Consider the following 22154-nt stretch of genomic DNA (forward strand, 5'->3'; position numbering starts at 1 on the left):
GGGCATTGCAAATTATCATTGTACTACTGAGTCAGTAATAGCCACAGAGTTTTAAAAAGCATTATTAAAGGAACTAATCTGAATGCACATCAAACTACTTTTCTCATTTGAATAATACAGCCATGTAATTTTTAAAACTGTATTAAAATGCCTAGTTTAAATTACAGAATACCGTTCCCATTTATGAGGCTCTAACATGGATTTTTGAAACAAGGATTTGCTTAATTTTTGTTTTTATATTGCTTCTGAAACAAATTAGAAATGAAAAGAATTAATAAACAAATTCTTAACCAAGATTTTAATTCAATGTGCTGATGTAATTGTCTTTAAAATTATTATATTTCAAGGGCTATCACAAATTTCCACGCAGTCTAGCCATATTAGAGAAGGAGAACTAGTCTCTTTTCACCATTTCTCCAACAATCCTTAAATAGAGAAAGACAACAGCAACAGTAATTAACACATAGTTGCTTGATTTAGATGAGCAGCACCATGCCCTGTGTTATAAATTATCTCATTTAATCGTCCCAACAATTCTAAGCATTAATACCTTACACTATATGTAAGTGATTATCATTTATACTTCTCTCTGCTTTATACTCACCTACTTGTCACCACTGTGTGTGTGTGTGTGCGCACGTGCACTCAGTCACTTCAGTCACGTCCAACTCTTGGCGATCCTATGGACTGTAGCCCACCAGGCTCCTCTGTCCACGGGATTCTCCTGGCAAGAATACTGGAGTGGGTTGCCATGCCCTCCTCCAGGGGATCTTCTCAATCCAAGGAGAGAACTTGCATCTATTTCTCCTGCATTGCAGGTGGATTCTTCACCACTTACCCACCAGGGAAGCCCCCTGTTACCACTGTATGTATCCCAAATCTTCAGCACAACCATGAATGCTAAAAAAAAAAAAAAAAAAGTTTGAACTCTATTCTGGAGACATCACGTTGATAGTGGTATGTTTTGGGGGTTTCATAGTGATATGACCAGAGCTAAGCGTCACAAATATAAATCGGATATCAATATGCACTGTATAGTATAGAAAATGCACTGCTAGACAGAAATCCCAACAAATGCCCTTGCAATAGCTCAGTAATGACACAATGAGCCCAGCATCTCTGGGAGATGGGAAAAAAGAAAGGAACCAGTGGTGAATGAATTGTGGAGGCATCAGTGCCTGGACCTGAGGAGCGTGTGAAAGACAGGAGGCTAGATGATCGGCCTTTGTAATGAAAGGTGAGAATGTTAACAGAAATAGTGCAGATGGGTTAGACAGAACAGCATGGGGAGACTCTTTTGAGACATGTTGGTTTAAAGTCCTAGTAGAACCTGTAGGTAGAAATGCCCAACTTTCCTTTTTGACCAGAAGAGTGAAATGAAAACATTGTGTTGCTTATGAAAGCAAATCAAATCGGAAGAACAAAAGGAAAGACTGAACAGAGGGGAGGGAGGAGATGCGGGTGACAGGCAAGTGTTTTCCTACTTGACTATGCGCAAGGGAAGATTCTGTATCTTCTCTATACTGTTGACAGAGAAGAAGTTCTGCTGTTCCCAAAGAAGTGATGCGACTTTACCAAATCACCCAATCAGATGGCCCCATCAACAAATCTAACGAATAATTAAAACTCTCTGGAGCCCACAGTTAGAGGTGCACAGGCCACTCCTTAGCATTTACTTTAATTACCTACTTCCAAGTCAGTTCAAAATAAAGAAAGAAGAAAGACAAGGAGCAAAGAAGCAAGCGAGGGAAGGGAAAAAAAGCAGACAGAAAACAACAGAAAAGAAGTAAAATCTGTTTTTCTTTGGCTTTGCTGTTAAGTAGGTGACAGATAAGACTTGTTAACTCTTGTGGAGTTAACTGTAGGGCTTATTAGAATGCACATAATTTGTCTCTTTCTGATATATGCAGCAATCTAATTCTTTAACACAGAAACTTATTTTTTAATTTTCTACTATTTGATGTTCAGTAGGATACTGAAATGGGCAAAGTTAATTGGTTACAGTTCAAAACTTTACTTTTAACATTTCACTTTATAAGATACCTATAGGGCAAGATCCCTTGATCACTGCCAGAAGTCTCCCACACAGAAAGGTAACATGTGTGCCTATTCAAAAGAAAAGCAGCCCCCAGCTTCATCGGCTTCTTTCCTCCCAGGATCCTTTGCAACTATTGGAATGCTTTTAGTATTTGGTTTCATAGAAGAACAAAACTGCTCTTTCCCATACAAGATAAAGATTTCTAATGATCTGTTTTCTTTGGTAATACGTATGCCTAGAATGAAATTATAAGCATCTGAAGCCATTCTGAAACTCTCTGACAGACATTACTATTTTGAGCTTGGTGAACAACCACAAATATTTATCAAGCAGCCATCAACCCCTTTGCACACTCCTAAGCATCACCATGTGATAAAGGAAGATTATTTGATACAATTCTGCAATTCTTTGTCTGCCTGGGTTTCCTAACATAAATTTAATATTGATTATATAGGCACTAAGATAAGATTAAAATGAAGCAGCATCTCTAGGTATGTGCTCAGTCATGCCTAATTCTTTGAGACCCCATAGCCCACCATGCTCCTCGGTCCATGGGAGTGTCTAAGCAAGAATAACTGGAGTAGGTTGCTATTTCTTTCTCCAGGGCATCTTCCTGACCCAGGAATCGAACTTGTGTCTCCTCCATTGCAGACAGATTCTTTACCACTGTGCCACCTAGAAAATCCCAAAGTGAAGCAAAGACCAGAGTAATTATACAGAAAACTTAGACCTCAAATGCAGGTGTATCAGGCAAAAGTGGGGGTGGTATTTTACTTAGAGAAAAATTTACCAGTGTTTTTCTCTGGAAGTGATCTAAGAATACTCTTGACTTTTCTACATACCACCTGAGTGACTGTCTCATTGGTGGGCTCATTCAGGTACCCAGCTGTTTTCCTAAAATATGAACTCCCCTCATGACAAAAAACAGAGTGGCAAAATGAAATTTAAATATTTGTTTTTCTTCTCTGAGAAAGTTTTTCCTCTGCATAGGGAGCACGGGGAATATGGAAAGAACATTAGCACTGGAATTTCTAAAGAACTGAATATTAATCCCAGCTCTGCAGTTTGTCATTGTTCATCTGCTCGGCAAACACATGTCCATCACATGTTACAGAGAAGATGGTGCAGTTAGGACTGGAGGTGTAAAGGTGTAAAGGTATTTCCTACGTTTAGGAGAGGCAGTCAAGCACCTGGGTGCTATTCACTGCGCTGAGCGTTACACTGAAGACTTGCACACAAAGCCTTAGGATGGCACAAAGCCACTAGAAGAATCTCCCTGAAGTAAGAGGGAATATTTGGGCTGAGATCTAAAAAGTGAATAGAGTGCTTAACACCCTCATTTCCATCATCAAATGAGACACACGTGTTTCTCCTACAGCTGTTGCAAAGCTTTGCTCTTTGTAATGCACAAGTCAAGAGACCTAGTCCAAGGTCTAGCACTGAGTCAGTTCCTCAGTAACTCTCCTTTTCACTAACCCTGCTGAGAAATCTCTGTGTTTAGTTCACTTATTCATTTTTATAGCTTTCTTCCCATCTGAAATGGACTTTGATAAGTCCAATAGAAGAATCAAGTTTCCCTGATTTTTCCACTTTGAGTTTTCTAGTTGGTGTGTATACCTCTTTTTTTCCCCCAGCTTGACTGTAGCTTGCTACAGGACCAAGCCCATGCCACATGCTCCCTTAATATCTCCCTTCCTGCTTAGCACAATACCTGTGTATACAGCTGGAGTTTGATGAGTGCTCATAAGGGAAGGAAAGCAGGGGAAGGCATATAGCTTGTTCTCAAATGATACTGAACTGGATCAACACGCTGACTAGAAGTAAATTCCAAACAGCAACAACAAACATTCCAAAGCTGAAAACAACAGAAAGTAACACTCTGTAAAACTAATTCCTTGTTTACTGCCATTTTTGTTATGATCGGTATCTTTAAAAGTCAGCCTTATTAGCATGCAAATTTACAACTACACTCTGATCTCTGAGCCTTGTAAGGCCCCGTCATTTTACCTCTAGGGATTTATGTCTAATTCTGGTTAGCAAGTACTCGTCAGACAGAATGACAGAGCCATTCGTGTTTCATGAGCAGATGATGGTGCTGATATTATTATTTCCACAATCAGTTTGGTGATGGTTGTTTGAACTTCATCATGTCTAATAAGAGAAAAAAAAAATGAAAGGAATTAATATCTGAAAACTGAGTCTATTGTGTTTAGCATCATTATTGCCATTTTTATGGCAAGTACTCTGACATTTAAGTGAGTTCCCATTTACAACATTGCCACCATAATCTCCTCATTTTGTAATTGCTTTTGAATACTTACAAGGTTTAATTTCTGATATTACTCTTCAATAAAAAAGAATACATGTATTAGATTTATGGAAAATTATGCTGAAGATTTTAAATAGATTGTTATTTTAATGTTGCAAGAGCTCAATATAGCAACAGGTCCTACTGTTAAGCAGCTGTAGCCTGCATGAGTTACATGAACTTCCTGGGCTATATAGACATGGGGATTAATTGCATTCTGGGGGTAGCAACCCTTGTCTTGGGGTTGTAGAATAAATGCATAATAAAGTATTCTGAAATAAACATTTTATCTGGCTGTTCCTAAGAGACCCTCTGACTCTGGGGTGGAGGTAGGGTGTCTGTCCCAGCACACTTTCCTTGATTTCCAAAGCCCAGATAGAGTCCCACTCAAGTGTGGGATTTTCACTAGGTGGCAGTGATGTCAGCCAACTGAGGAATACATTTCAGAAGGCAGCAAACCAGGGCACAGCTATCTGACAGCTTTTTTTCTATATGATTGATTGGCCAGGAGATCAACAAGCCAGAGATCAGACATCATCTAGACATTCAGCTGTAGGACTTGGTGTTTACGTAAAGGGAAAATTTCCTCTCGCCAATGAATTGGAACCCAGCACAGAGATACTCTTTTTTCACTCCTTTCAAGAACATTCTTAAATTAACATTATAATTAAATTCTAATAGTCTCCAGCAGTCTTACCAAGCTTAGATATTTCTTCCAATCAAAATAATTTTGCTTCACTTGTACCCAAGGCAAAAACAAACAAACAAACAAACAAAAAATATATATATATATACACACATACACACACACATACACACATATACATACATATATATATATATATATTCCCAAACCTCTGCAATGCTATAGGGTTCTCCTGAAGATATCTTACTCATCTTTTGGCTCTAATCATCAATACTTAGGTATTTCTATGCGAAGAGTTGACTCATTGGAAAAGACTCTGATGCTGGGAGGGACTGGGGGCAGGAGGAGAAGGGGATGACCCAGGATGAGATGGCTGGATGGCATCACGGACTTGATGGATGTGAGTCTGAGTGAACTCTGGGAGATGGTGATGGACAGGGAGGCCTGGCATGCTGCGATTCATGGGGTCGCAAAGAGTCAGACACGACTGAGCGACTGAACTGAATTGAACTGAATATTACTTAACTTACAAAAAAACTGTGTTAGTTGGTTCTTAGTTTTTTTTTTTTTTTCTGGATCATATAATGTAAGTACTGGGGACACCAAAATATCAATGAGTTGAAGGTAGAAATGTACATAAGGAAGATTTTTTTTTCTTCTTGCATAGTTTTGCAGTAAGTCCTATAAAAATAATTTTTCTTGTAGTCTGGCTTCTTTCTACATAACATCTACTCAGTTCTAGAAACAGGAATGCTAAGGATCAAACAGGTTATGTAAATGCACCTTTGCTTTAAGTGTTGAGAAACTAAATTTAACAAACTTTGAGAGGGAAGAGGAGGTATGTGATATGATTAAGTGAAGAAATGTCCCTAAATCAAGAAATTATTTGCTTAAAATAGGATAACCTAGGCAACTGGGGAGGCTGTACCACAATGAATTTCAACAAGTCTAACCTTGGATTTGTTTCCCTAACTTGAGCATTTAGTCCATATTAGACATTAGAAGAAATCAAGCAAGTCAATGGAAGAAATAGCATCATGTTGCCAGTTAACAATTTTCAAACAGAGTTTTAAAAATCGTCCCCGTTTTTCAGTTAATATTTTAAGGCTTACAAGTATAATCTCTTGATAATCTATTCAGTGATTTACACATAATCATAGCAAAAATGTTCTGCAACTACCATTGACACCAGGGATCTTCACATTTCAGTGAATAACTAAAAAAAAATCCTGCAGCGTTGAGCTGTCAGTTCAGAGGAAGTTTCCTTGAGTTTCTGAGGCCGTCAGACTACTATCTCCTCTGCCTGTCCATTTCTATAGCAGCTTTGTTGTGTTTTATGATGACAGTCTCAACCCCTTGAGACCAGCCATAGGGAAGGTACAATAGATGCATTATTTGTATTGTTTGGTTTTCTATGAGACACACATTGGGAAACCACTACTTCGTGCAACAGCATTTGCAGGAGGTCTCCAGGGGGCACCTCTTACCAATCTCACTGTCTCAACCCAAGGCTGAATGACAATAAAGAGTGGGGAAAATTAAAAGGAAAGGTGCTTTAATTGAGCCCGTATTTGTGGAAATGTGATATAAACCTAGAAAACACCTTTCTTAGTCCCTGCAATAAGAAAGAGGGCTTCTCCAGAGACAGTCTGCAATGACAGCGAAATCATTACAGACTAAAACAGAAGCCCCCTCATTAGCTAAAGATGTATTTCAAAAGGCTTCTTTAAGAAAATGTTTATTCTTCCATCGGCAAATAAAATAAGGTTATGGAAAATAAAAAGTAAAATGGAGGAGCTCTAAAACAGGCGTCAACCAACTTTCTTAGTAAAGGACTTTGCAGGGCACGCACTCTCCTTGGCAGCAACTTAGTGCTGCCACTGCAGTGTGAATGGAGCCACTGAACACAGCATGAGCAAGTGGGCAAGGCTATGCCACAATAAAAGTTTATATATAAAAATGGGCTGTATTTGACCTAGGGAGCTATAGTTTACTGACTGCTAATCTAAAGTATTTTTCAGGGACTTCCCCGGTGGTCCAATGGTTAAGAATCTGCCTGCCAGTGCAGAGGACATGGGTTTGATCCCTGGTCCAGGAAGATCCCACATGACTGGGAGCAACTAAGCCCGTGTGCCACAACTCCCGTGCTCTGCAACAAGAAGCCGCTACAATGAGAAGCCTGCGCACCACAACCAGAGTAGCCCCCACTCACTGCAACCAGAGAAAGTCCCGGCACAGGAGCAAAGACCCAGCACAGCCAAATAAATAAGTAACCTTTAAAAATCAAGTATTTTCTAGCCCAGCTACTCACTCTAACACTGAGGAAAGTGTGAAGGAATGAAGTGCACTGATTGTCAGGTCTAAACTCCGGTCTTCAGAGGCGGAGTTTTGCCCCCATCTGCCATGCCACTGTCACGATGCTCTCAAACCGAACGTTGCTTGCAAAACTGGGAGGTGACCACAGAACACCTGAGAGGGCCGGTGCCTCAGATAATGTATTCCTCCAGAGCCACAGGAGGAAGGTCATCCTCTCAACACCTGAAAATAATATGACTTGCAGCTTAGGTATGGCGGGAAAAAATATTGGATTTGAAATCGAAAGCTGAATTTGATTTTGCACCCTCATGGTCTTATTCACCAACTCTGTGTACTCAGGCAAGTTGGGATGTTCATGGCTTTCATTTTTCTTATCTCTAAGAGTCAATATTTAACCCAACAGGAATCTTGTCAAGATCAAATGAGAAAATTTGCTTAAATATCCTTTGTTAACTACAAAGGACTAAACAAATATGAGTTATGTCAATATATCAATAAAATGCAAAGTTAAATCAGTGGCTGCCTTCAGGTAAGCTGTGATCAGTGCATTATGTGATGGGTTGTGATGGGCAAATACAAGTTCCTTGTGTGCATAAGCCACTTGACTTGACTCTACTTCAGGGCCTTCTGCATCTCCTAGTCTTGATAAGCACACTAGTAAATATATCATTAAAAATGTAATAAACTATACACATATCCAATCATGGGAGGTGTCAGGATAGAATCCTGATTTTAAAAATGCTACTACAAATGATATACTCTGTTAGGTCCAGGAGTAAGCAGCCTTTTTATATTTGAAAGAAAGCTTGTCAACTTGAGACCCAAACTAGTTCTAAATTCACAAATTATTTGCTGAACTAGAGTATATAGGAAACCTCATAGGATTGGGCTGATACAAATTCCCTATTGCTCCCTGCTCCTCACAGACTCACATTCACTTTTCTAAAGTCAAGTTCCAATCAGGGCATGTCTCACTTCCTTCAGAGGTGTTCTGTAAGGACATTGTGAAGTAGGAAGAGGAAGAACAGCACTGCTGGATAATCTTGAGTTTCTTGTCTGTTTCTGCTGAGAACAGCTTGCTAGGAAGCATCCTAGAATCTACTGACTTGTTCACTTTAATGCAATAGTCTTTTTAGAGCTACTCTACACCTATCATTTATTTTAGTTATGTAACACCAGCAAAAAAAAAAAAGGACTCTCTAGAATCTACTAGAATTAAAAACAAAACACTTTTGAAGAAATATTCTTACTGTCCATGGCTTCTAGTAGTATTTATAAACTGTTTTGGCCTAAAACATTATGGATCACTGCAATTCTGAAAGACACTCGACTCCCAACCTGACCCGACCAAGTCTAGAAGCCTCATCTCTATGGAAAAGCCTGTAAGGATGGCAAAGTGCTGATAGGGAAGAAGGAGGGAGTGGAAGGAAAAGCAATGGAGACATGGATGACAGCCTGTATTCATTCAAGCACAGCAAGGCTTGCAAGACATAACACAAATTCACTGGACCAGGTATAACAAAGTGGGAGTAAAGAGCTCTGGTCTAATCCCAAATATGCTATACTGTTCTGGGAGCCCTCGTGTAAGGCACTTTATTCTCTGTTTCCTCCCACATACTTCTGGAGGGTATGAACTGCATACCCAATCTCCCATCTTGACTGTTTTATGGATTCACAATTACAGGTGTTCTAACAGGGGTTTTATAAAATGGATTACAGAAAGTAAAAAAGGGGAATTCTCTTCTTCATATCACAGTGTGATAACAGTACTGAGGCTTACTTTCCTGATTTCTGCCTTATAATGTAGCCCCTACTTTAACACAGACCTGCAGCTGTATAATGAACTTTATAATTAATGCTCAGACTGGGTTTACTGAGAGTTGTCTTTCTTATGGCTTCTTTCACTCCAAAGAGATGATCCTTTCTTGGCACCTAGAACTATGTGCCCACTTCTCCCAATTCTGATGGAAAACTCCAGGTAAAATGCTGTGTGTGCTCTGATTGCCTGAGCCACGGGATGAACACGCAAAATACTAAACTGGGAAAACCGTGAACCTGGAAAAGTAGTTCACGAAAAAATTATAGTTTATATTCAGAACTATAACCTCATATCTTAATAGATTTATCCAAATGAAATACCTCTTTATATCAATGAAGAAAACACCAGCTGATATATATTTATGCTATTCACTACATAATCTAAGTACTTGGAAATTTGATAGACTTATCATCAAGCAACCCCTTAGAGATGAGTGATTCTCAACTCTGATAGCACAATAAGATCTTATAAAAATAACTCATTTTTATCAGAGTATAGCTGCTTTACAATGTTGTATTAATTTCTGCTGTACAGTGAAGTGAATCAGCTATATGCATAGATATATCACCTCCCTCTTGGGTCTCTCTCTCCTATCCCCCCCAGTCCCACCCACCTAGGTCATCACAGAACACGGAGCTGAGCCAGCAGGTTCCCACTAGCTCGCTACCTTACACATAGAGTCAATCCTATGTGTGCGCTCAGTCACTTAGTCGTGTCCAACTCTTTGTAACCCTGTGGACTGCAGCCCACCAGGCTCCTCTGCCCGTGGAATTTCCCAGGCAAGAGTACTGGAGTGGGTTGCCATTTCCTCCTCCAGGGGATCTTATCAGCCCAGAGATCAAACCTGTGTCTCCTGCATCTTCTGCAGTGCAGGCTGATCCTTCACCAATAGCAGCACCTGGGAAGCCCCAGTTGTCAATCCTAATCCCCCAATTTGTCCCACCCTCTCCTTCCCCACTCCATGTCCACATGTTCATTCTGTACATCTGTGTCTCTATTCCTGACCTACAAGCAGGTTCATCTGCATCATTTCTCTAGATTCCACATATATGCATTCATATATGGCATTTGTTTCTTTCTTTCTGACTTACTTTGTAACACAGACTCTAGGTCCATCCACATCTTTACAAATGACCCATTATCATTTCTCTCTATGGCTGAGTAATAGTCCATTGAATATAGGCACCACATCTTCATCTGTTGGACATTTAAATTGTTTCCATGTCCTGGCCACTATGGAGAACTGTATGGAGGTTCCTTAAGAAACTAAAACTAGAGCTACCATATGCCCTAGCAATCCCACTACTGGGCATATACCCTGAGAAAACCATAATTCAAATATGTATGCCAATGTTCACTGCAGGACTAGTTGCAATAGCTAAGATCATGTTTTAAATTTTAAAGTGACCACGGTCCCTCCCCTAACAATTAATCAGATGCAAGAAAAACATCTGTAGACCTCATTTTTCATGCACAAGTCTTCCTTCCTCCATTAGCACATATTCCAATACAGGAATATATTTTATTTCATTTTTCATGTTTTCACTGAAGTATAAGGAGCACAGGAGGATGCAGCCACCAGCAATTATCATCTTTGGAAGGATGAGGTTTCCTAAGAAAATGAAGCTGTGGAAGCTGCTCCAGGTGGCCTCTGAGAGCTCAGAGACTTTCTCACTTCTCACTAACTCACATTTCACCATCTGGATAAAGAAGGCAATATTTGCCTCTGACCATTCCAGATCGGAGTACAAAGATAATTAAATACATGAGTTTCTAGGAGTCCTTTCATTAGAAAGGATTAAGATATCTTGATACCGTGATAGTTACCGTGGCTGTCACTACCACTGTTACTTCACTGCCGTACTACAATATCACTGTCATACTGTTAACAGTCTTCTGGGGACCAAACGTGACAGGTGTAAAATGATATTTTTCAATGTCATACTTGCTTTGTCTTGTAAAGAGAAGTCTAAGAGGACCTCCGGGAAGGCCAAAAATATAATATTCCTGTAAGCTAAGTCCCTATAACCTCAGAATGAATGCACACGCTCACGATTTCAGTTTCTCCACCCCTCCAATTACCATGACTTTTCATTCAAATAAAATACAAAGCTTCAGCTGATTTGAATAGTGCTATAAAACACTGGAGGGGCTCTCTTAGAGCATTCAATTGTGTCAGGCTTTCCTGAATCCAGCCTTCCTGAATATCAGAACTATTTCTACCCGGCTTTTAGAGGACAAGCTTCATTTCACATCTGTCTCTTACAGACTCATGTAACATGCGCACAGCAGTGAATGGCTGCTGTACCACTGAAGGACCCTGTATCTGGAGTCTGAAGCCCCTTTCCCTTAACATGTAATATGAGAGAAACTAAACCAACTGAGGTCTACGTCATTCCACTTCAATTACCTATATAATTATTTCCAAAAACACCCAACAGGATGCTTTCTAAAAAGCCTAACTATGTGACTTTAAAATTCGATTTGAAGAACAAACCAAAAATCATTGGCTAAAATTGCAAAGAAATCTCTGAATAATTTAAAAGTATGTATGGGAGCATGGAGGCCTTCCCCTGCCAGATATTAAACTATATGATAAGGTTATAACAATTACAGGTATTTTCACTCTGGCTCAAACATCACAAAATGGGATAGAATAGAAAGTACAAAAACCAACTTATGCTTATGACTCAGTGAGAAAATGATCAAGTTTGGGACTGCTACTGTGATTAAAATGTTTATCCATTTCTAATTATTACTCATAATATACAGAAAATATGTATTCTTTACATTAAATTGGTGACTGTCCATGCTATTTAACTCACTATTACTTTCTAATAGTTTTACAGTTGATTCACTTTCAGTTGCCAGATCAACAAAATTATTGCTTGCATATGCTCTGTAATCTCCTTTTATTTAAATACACTTATTAGTAGGAGTATTAGTACTGGTTTCAGTATTCTTATGCATTGATTAGAACTTCCGGAATTATGAAGGATAATGGAGGTGATAAAAAGCATCCTTATAGTTTTTCTAATGCAGGTCAGGAAGCAACAGTTAGAACTGGACATGGAACAACAGACTGGTTCCAAATAGGAAAAGGAGTACATCAAGGCTATATATTGTCACCCTGCTTATTTAACTTCTATGCAGTGTACATCATGAGAAATGCTGGGCTGGAAGAAGCACAAGCTGGAATCAAGACTGCTGGGAGAAATATCAATAACCTCAGATATGCAGATGACACCACCCTTATGGCAGAAAGTAAAGAGGAACTAAAAAGCCTCTTGATTAAAGTGAAAGTGGAGAGTGAAAAAGTTGGCTTCAAGCTCAACATTCAGAAAACAAAGATCATGGCATCTAGTCCCATCACTTCATGGGAAATAGAAGGGGAAACAGTGGAAACAGTGTCAGAATTTATTTTGGGGGGGCTTCAAAATCACTGCTGATGGTGACTGCAGCCATGAAACTAAGACGCTTACTCCTTGGAAGAAAAGTTAAGACCAACCTAGGCAGCATATTGAAAAGCAGAGACATTACTTTGCCAACAAAGGTCCGTCTAGTCAAGGCTATGGTTTTTCCTGTGGTCATGTGAGAGATGGACTGTGAAAAAAGCTGAGTGCTGAAGAATTGATGTTTCTGAACTGTGGTGCTGGAGAAGACTCTTCAGAGTCCCTTGGACTACAAGGAGATCCAACCAGTCCATTCGGAAGATCAGCCCTGGGATTTCTTTGGAAGGAATGATGCTAAAGTTGAAACTCCAGTTCTTTGCCACCTCATGAGAAGAGTTGACTCATTGGAAAAGACTCTGATGCTGGGAGGGATTGGGGGCAGGATGAGAAGGGGACGACAGAGGATCAGATGGCTGGATGGCATCACTGACTCAATGGACGTGAGTCTGAGTGAACTCCGGGAGTTGATGATGGACAGGGAGGCCTGGCGTGCTGCGATTCATGGGGTTGCAAAGAGTTGGACTCGACTGAGCGACTGAACTGAACTGCACTGAACTGAAATGGATATAGGCTGTTAGTTTTAAACACTTATTTCTTTAACTGTGTAAAAGAGGCACTGTATCTCTAGTTTACTGAATATATATTTTGATTCAAGAATATATGTTGCTTCTATAAATGCCTCTTCTGCATTTACTGGAGGATTTTCACAAGTTTTTATCTTATATATGTGATGAATCATGATCATAGATCATATTCTTAAATTTACTAAACTGTACTTGGTATAGTTTTTTTATTTAAAATAATCAGAATTTGATAACACTGTATTTCATATTTTGGCATCTTTAGACACAAATTGTTTTATGGTTTTCTTTCTGTGTTATCCTTGCCAGGTGTTAGTCAAACTATTAAGTAGTCTATTTTTAGAACCAGTAGTAAGGCTATTACTTAGCTGAATAGGCAATTGAACAGAATAAACTATATTACCCAAACCCACCTGAGGTGGAAAGTTAGAGTTCAACTGTTAGGACTACTGAATGCAATGAACACATACATGCGTTAGCTTTCAGCTTTTCTTGTGCAGATCAAAACAGCTTTGGGAATCATAGCTGTGTCAATATAATATTGGGTTTCCCATGTAGCTCAGTCTGTAAAGAACCTGCCTGCAATGCAGGAAACTTGGGTTCAGTTCCTGGGTCGGGAAGATCCCCTGGTAAAGGAAACGGCAACCCACTCCAGAATTCTTGCCTGGGGAACCCCACGGACAGAGAAACCTAGCAGGCTATACAAGTCAGACACAACTTGGCACTATCTTTCTTTCTTTCAATGTAATATCAAACCAATATCAATGCAAATTTGTATATTTGGAAATTAAAACTTTGTCATTCCAATTATTAGCTATGTGCACAATACATATAGACAAGGAACATTAGACTAATTTTTTGTTTTTCATTAATTAAATTACTGACAGAATGTTTGGACTCCATGAAAAAATTCAAGGCAGAACAAATTTTGGTAAAATTGACATTCTATAAAAACAAATTTGTGTAATAGAGATTAACAGTCATTTGTTCACATGTCAACTACTGTGAAATAGTAGGAAGTACGTGGGACATGGAGTTAAAACATTTAGGCTCAAGTTAAAACTGCAAACTAGTTAAAGGATACAAAAGCAACATGCAAAAATCAGTTGCATTTCTATACACTAACAATGAACAATCCAGAAAGAGAATTAAGAAAACAATTCCATTTATAGTGGCATCTAAAGGAACAAAATACTTAGGAATAACTTAACCAAAGGAACAAAAGACTTTGTATACTGAAAAAATATACATATATATATAAAACACTGAATGAAATTTTAAAAGACATCAGTAAATACAACTGTGTTCATGAGTTGAAAGACAGTATTATGATGTCAATACTACTCAAATATATCTATAGAGTCAATACAATCTATCAGAATCCTAGTGATATTTTTTGAAGAAATAGGAAAATCCAACCTAAAACTCATGGAATCTCAAGGGACCTCAAACACTCAAAGCAATTTGCGTTGCACACGTCCAGATTTCAAAGCTTCAAACAGAGCTATAGTAATCCATAAAGTATAGTACCAGCATAAAGATAGATATATAGCCCAATAAGTCGAATACAGAACTTAGAAATAAACCATCACATATATGGTCAAATGATTTTCAGCAAGCGTGCCAAGACCATTCAATGGGGAAAGGACAGTCTTTTCAACCAACAGTATTAGGAAAACTGGATATGTACATGAAAAAAAAAAAGAAGTTGGATCCTTATGTTACACTATACATAAAAATTAACATAGATCAAATGCCTAGATATATGAACTAACACTATAAAAGTCTTAGAAAAATATAGGGAAAACTTTTATGACATTGGGTTTGGAAGTTAATTCTTGGATATAACACCAAAGCACAGGCAATGAAAGGGGAAAAAAAAAAAAAACAGATAAATTAGACTTAAAATTTTTTAAAAATGTGCATCAAAGGACTCTATCAATGGAGTAAAAGAGAAAATAATTGCAAGTCATATCTGATAAAGGATTAATATTCAGAATATATAAAGAACTCATACAACTCAGCAACAACAAAAGAAAGCTCAATTAAGAACCAGTTAAAGGACTTGAATAGATGTTTATCCAAAGAAGATATATGGAAGGCCAGCAAGCCCCAGGAAGGATGATGAACTTCACTAATCATCAAGGAAACGTAAATCAAAGCCCCAGTGAGATACCTCATATGCATTAGGCTATTAGGAAGGGAGTGAGGGAGGGAGGAAGTAACTACTGTTGACAAGGATGTGGAGAAATTGGAGCCCTTGTTCTTTGCTGTGTTTGGGTATATTAAATGGCATCATCACTGCAAAAAAAAAAAAAACCAGAGTGGTGATTCCTCAAAAAATTAAAATATAGTGGCTATATGATTCACCACCATTCTTCTGGGTATATACCTAAAATAGCAGATAATTGCATCAGAGCAGCACTATTCACAACAGACAAAAGGTGGAAACATTCCAAATGTCCAAGGGATGGACAGATAAATAAAATGTGGTATAGTCATACAAGGCTTCCCTGGTGGCTCAGATGGGAAAGCATCTGTCTACAATGCAGAAGACCCAGGTTCAAGCCCTGGGTTGGGAAGATCCCCTGGAGAAGGAAATGGCAACCCACTCTAGGACTATTGCCTGGAAAATCCCATGGACAGAGGAGCCTGGTAGACTATAGTCCACGGGGTCGCAAAGAGTCAAACACCACTGAACGACTTCACTAGTTCACTGCTATAGTCATACAAAGAAATATCATTCAATCTTAAAAATGAATGAAATTCTAACCCATGTTATCACATGAGTGAACTCTGAAGACATCATGCTAAGTGAAATAATCTAGACACAAAAAGACAAAGATGGAACAATTTCATTATGTACCTAGAGTTCTCTAATTCATAGAAATAAGAAAATGATGGCTATCAAGGGCTGGAGGAGAGGGGAAACAAGTGTTACTGTTGAATGGGTAGAGAGTGTCAGTTTGAGAAGAAGAAAAAGTTCTGGAGATGGACGATAGTGATGGCTGCTTAACAATGTGAATGTACTTAATGCCACCTAAAAATGGTTAAAATGGTAAAGTTTTATATTATGTATATTTTACCCGCCCCCCCCACCACACACACACACACACACACATATACACACACATACACACACACATATACACACACACACACACATACACACACATACACACACACACACACACACACACACACACACACACACACACACAACTACTCTAAGTTGCTTGAGGCCGGGGATTCTGTTTCATTTCTCTCTACAGAAATCCCTGTCCACAGGCCCACCAGATGGAACAGGGTTTGAAACCCAGCATGTTAACTTACTGCCTATTTGACTAATTATTAGTAACTTCTCAAAGCCTCTGTTTCTGTAGCTATAAAATAATAGCTACAGTTTCAAAAGGGAGGGGATATATGTATACCAATGGCTGACTCATGTTGAGGTTTGACAGAAAACAGCAAAATTCTGTAAAGTAATTATCCTTCAATAAAAAATAAATTAATTTTAAAAAAATCTACCTTTTGAGTTGACATGAAAAATAAATGAGCAATGCATTTTTAAAAATACAATTATGGTGCTGACAAATGGTAAGTATTAAATAACTGTTCAGTGTGACTCTTACCCTGGAGCTCAGCACAATAGCTGACAGTTCTCACCTTTGATACCACTTGTGTGACCACCTATGACCTTAGAGTTGGTTTTCTACCCTTAAAATAGGATCAATATAGCCTATATCACAGAACTGCTGCGATGCCTGAGATTATGAGAAAGTGCTTGAAAATTATGGGACTATACAAAAGTAAGATACTTCACTGCATAATGATAAAATACATTAGAAAGTAAATTGAGAAATGGTTTTTAAAAGTGCTTGCATTTGCCACAAAGAACAGTCTTCAATGTTGATTTTAAATGCAAAAACACATCAGAAAGGAAAATATACAGAAACCTCCAGATCTGGAATAACAAAATTCAGGTTTTGCAGCCATATATGAAAAGACTGAGCACACACACAAAATAAACACACATTTCATGGTGGCACTTACACACGTGAAAAATAAGCCATACCCATCATTCTGAAATTGTTCCTTATGTCACACTTCATGACCAAGGAAAAGCTACCTTCCACATGGGTTCTGGTCTGGTCACATACTCCGCCTCAATGAGATTTCCTTGAAAAAACCAAAGCTCCCACTGCAGAGTGAAACCAGATGCTTAGTGATGGGCGGAAAGCAGCTGGTTTTTCAAACGGAGCATTTTGGAGGTTTTCTTAACACCTGGAGGAAAAGAGCCGGCAAGAGCCATGCTGCACATGCACCTTTTTCTCTCAGGCAGCAGAGGGCGCTCCAACTCCACGAGAGACAGATGCTTTCCCTTCCCAGCCCCTGAAGAGGGGTGAACTCCAGACCTCTGTTCCCGCAACTAAATTCCACTGAAAACATACTCCTATTCCCTAAGAATGATCAGCACACTCAAAAAAGAGTAAATGGAGCCTTGGTGAGGGGGAATCTTGTGGCCCACCAGACAGCAGGCTACCTCAGGGCTCACCAACTCTTCCCACACCTCTCGTGTTCCAAGTAGAGTTGAAAATGTCTGCAGCAGAACTTGGGAAGGAACAACCAATACCTCCCACAGTTCAGAAGCCCAAACCAAGCTTCAGTTAGGAATATTAAGTTACAGCCAAGGAACTCCGAGTAGGAAGCCCAGCCAAGCATTCTTGCCCATTCTCAATAAAATTCACACAGGTGACGGCGCTAGGATGCGGGCTCATGGCACACTATCAGGAAGGTCTAGGGAACGCAAACAAAAGCAGTGGCTCTGCTAGCTTTGACCAAAATAAGGAGTCATCTTCCCTAAAATGCGTAGAAATTTCTGAGGCTAACTTTCATTGTGCAAAGAAACTCTGTTACCTTCTACTGTGGTGTGCTGAAACATCGCAAAACAACCTAAAAATATAAGAGATTTTACTAGGTTGCTTTTCTTTTCTCCTTGACCCTATTATTTAGTTAGCTGGTCAAATGGCCTTAATTAAGCGGAAAACCCCAAATACAATGTTTCTGTCCAAAACTCCTCATTCCATTCCTATTGCTTAGGAGCCCAGAAAATTCTCTATAAAGGAACCCAGTGAGGACTTCCTTTTCTCTTCGTTTTCTGCTCTCCCCGGCCCATCTTCACTTTCCTCATACTATTTTTGTCATCTCATCTCCTTCAGTCAACATAATATGTCTTCTTTCCAGATCAGGCAAGCATCACAAAGAATACCACCGTCCCGATTTTCATCTACTTTAACTAATACGCCACTAAAGTCACCTTGCCTCCATGGCTTTGGCAAAACTGGTGAAATTTACATTGAAGGAAAGAGCATAGTGCCCATCCTCAGGCAATTTAACAAGCTTCAGAAAATGGGACGCACGTAGAATATGTAATAGATGGTCAGCTCAAGTGAAGCCCTCACTGTGCCTTGTGTATCTTGACAGCAAGTGGTAGGCCCTGCAATAGACATTAAAAAGATCGAAAACGGGTTCAAATCCTGGCTCTGGTATTTTTATTTATGTTATCTAGAGTATTTTACTTAACTTCTCTGAGCTTTCATATTCTCAGACATAAAAATAGGAAAAATCTGGGAGTATTGAAAGGATATATGTTTCATATTAGTATTTCAACAGCAACCCTGGGTGTTCAGGCAACAGGAAGCTCTTCTTTGGATTAAAGCAATGAGTTAAATGCTACACAAAGTTTGTAAAACTCAGATTTGACAACTGTTACTTACATCCAGAACGTGTGTGTGATTCTGGCCTAGAAGAAGTGCAAATTCTTCCTTTAACTCTCTTCCTATCAGGATATAAAATGTTAGTAAGCTTCATGCGAGAAAAAAGTAGAGCTATACCTCGCTCCAAATTATTGCCCTTTTTCCTGTAAATTCCAGAAAGAGCTTATTTTGTCTATTTGAAAAAAAATTTCTGGTGTCTCTGAAAATGAAAAAAAACAGGCCTAAAGAAAATGGACAAAGAACAACCTGCCTTAAGCTTTGTGTCAAAGGCTTTGGAGCGATCCTCTCAGCATTTCTAAATCACACTGCACACTAGCTTTCTTTCCAAATAGTATATTGATCATTTGCAGCCAAATTGTGGTCTTTCAAACAGCATGTTCCTTTATCACCATGGAACTAGCAGTTTCAGATTCCGTAATTGAGAGCTACATAGTTTATAGGAATTGATATTCAGAATAAGACTTTTTAGTTTGAAGCTGACTAATGATAGATGTGTGGAGCTGGTTGCTTGCTAAGAAAAAATAGTACATTCCAAGTTTCCATGGTCTTGCCAGGGAAAACAGCACCTTATGTATTCTTTCAGGAGAGAAAAATATTTCCATCTATCACACCAGTTTAGAAGACCTAATTCTAGAAACGTCATGGTGATAGTTTCTTCTTTTCTGGGGATGGCAACTCAAGACTAAACAAATTGTCAATGCACCCTCTCATGCCAGTAATCTCATTTCTTTCATATTATATACAGCACTGTTATTCTGTCTTTAATGCTCCATTTTTGAATTAGGAGAAAGTATAGCAGAGACAATTTAGCACCTAATTCTCCATGACAGGTCATGATATATTTGTATCCTTTTAAAAACAATGAAAGCAAACACAGCCCTTTGGGCCACATTTACTATTTCTTTAAGTAGAAGTCAACTGACCTTCATTAATTTTATTTCATCCACATTATTTGGAAAATATCATTAATGATATATCTGGTGTTTTCCTTGTTGAATATTTCAAGCTTTTAGTCAATAAACCCTAAAGTTAGTTAAATTTGCATGAGGTATTTAGAGATATTTTTATAAAACAGTAAACTCTTCAATTGATTATAGTACAAGCATCCCTTATCCTGCCTTCCTTTTATTTACAGATCTCAAATTCAGTGATTTTTAATCAAAATGGATTTTCTGACTCACATCTCATTAGATATGAGTTTGAAAGAAAAGACAGAAGTATTTTATGCAAAGTTCTAGAATGTGTAAAATCTGAGAGACTGTTCCCATAGCAGCTCCCTGAGTAAAACGCAATCAGTCCATTTAGTAAGACATAAACTGCTAACCTACAAGTCTAAAGGAAATGTCCTGTTCACGCAGATAAGAATGTTAGTAAAGAACATCTACTACTTTGACACAGGAAATAGTTCAATTTACTGAGTCTATATGCATGTGCTATTCTAAAAAGCATTATTTCCAACAATTAATAAAATAGCATGTGATTAAATTTGGGATGCAGCTCCTCTATGATGCCTTTTGAGACTACATCAGTCTAACCTTTATCCCTTTCTCCTCTCAAGTTGCAGTTTGGCATTTCGAACTTCTAACTTTTGATATATACTGATTTATATTTTACAAAGATTACATATTCTTTGTGGAACACAACGAAATTATTCTCTCTCTGCCCCCATGTATACAGTTTCTTTTAAAAGTGACAAGCATAGAACTACAAAATCTTTTTTTTTTCATAATAAATTGTTTTAGGAAATTTTATTGAATACAAACAAGAATTTCTGAAGTCACAGTGATTCTGTGATTATATTAATACAAAGAAATCATGAAAGGCTATTTGTAAGCTATAGTCCTTTAACAATTATTTTTTCACTTCTCAGCCTGTACAGAGTCACATACACACACACATACACACACACACACGCGCGCCAAGAGAGAAAAGGGGGATCATCATACTTTCTTACCAAATTCTGAGAAGAGTAATCTTAGAAATTTAAAAATCATTATTCAGTTCAGTTCAGTTGCTCAGTTGTGTCCCACTCTTTGCAACCCCATGAACCACAGCATGCCAGACCTCCCTGCCCAACACTACTTGAGTATAACTATAAATTTTTGATGATGGTTCTGATGATGTCTATAAAACTAAGTAATAACCTTGAAACCAAGTTAACTAAAACATGTTAAGAAGCTGAGAGAACTGAGTTTTGAAATTAATAAAATCCCTTGATAACGTCTACAAAATCTAGTATATTATTTCAAGTGATGATTATCTCCAGAATAGTCTCCTTAATTTTGTGGGAGTACACGAAATAAATTAAAGTTTCATTTTGTTAATCTTGACAGGTTTTATTTTAGAGTAAAAGAAGATGGAATCAGTGAAGATAGAAAGCTTTCTTTCTTGTAATATAAGAATTGTGGAAAGTGTCTTAAAGGATTTTATGATCCTAAAGATAGATGAAAATAAAAATATTCTTATCTAAATGAAGTGGCCAATTAGTAACAGTGCATCTTTACCTTTTAAATTCAGTAAATAAACCATGTGTCTGATTTGCTTCTCACAGAAAAGATAGCCACTTGAGCATAATGAATCACACAGTACTTTTCTGTACACGTGAATTTAAAATTGTAACTATTTTCGAAGTAACTATTCACTATTCACTAATAGGAATAGTGAATCCTATTTCAGGAACTGAGTGGAAAGTCCTGTGCACCAAGGCAAAGGAAAGTCAATCTGTGTGAAAGTCATGTGGCTAAGAAAAGAAGGGAAAGGTGAAACTGCAATACGGAGAGTCAGTCTTCAACTCTGAAACAGACTTTATTTGCACCCCTGATACACACAAACCACTGTCACTTTATTTTACTATTACCTGAATGCATGTTAAAATTCTCTTTTGTGGTAAAGAATCTGCCTGCCAATGCAGGAGACACAAGTTCGATCCCTGGTTCAGGAAGATCCCATATGCCACAGAGCAGCTAAGCCTATGAGCCACGACTGCTGAGCCTGTGCTCCAGAGCCCAGGAACAGACACTACAGAAGCCTACAGGCCCTACAGCCTGTGCGCCACAAGAGGAGTCAGTGCAACGAGAAACGAGCACAGCAAGTACAGAGTGCCTGCAAGTATAGAAAGTCTGTGTGCAGCAACGAAGACCCAGCACAGCCAAGCATAAATAAACCAATCTTTTTTAAAAATTCACTTTTGAAGCAAGGAAAGTTTGCGGTACATTGG

This window comes from Capra hircus, chromosome 11 (assembly GCF_001704415.2).
Source record: "Capra hircus breed San Clemente chromosome 11, ASM170441v1, whole genome shotgun sequence".
Taxonomy (NCBI): domain Eukaryota; kingdom Metazoa; phylum Chordata; class Mammalia; order Artiodactyla; family Bovidae; genus Capra; species Capra hircus.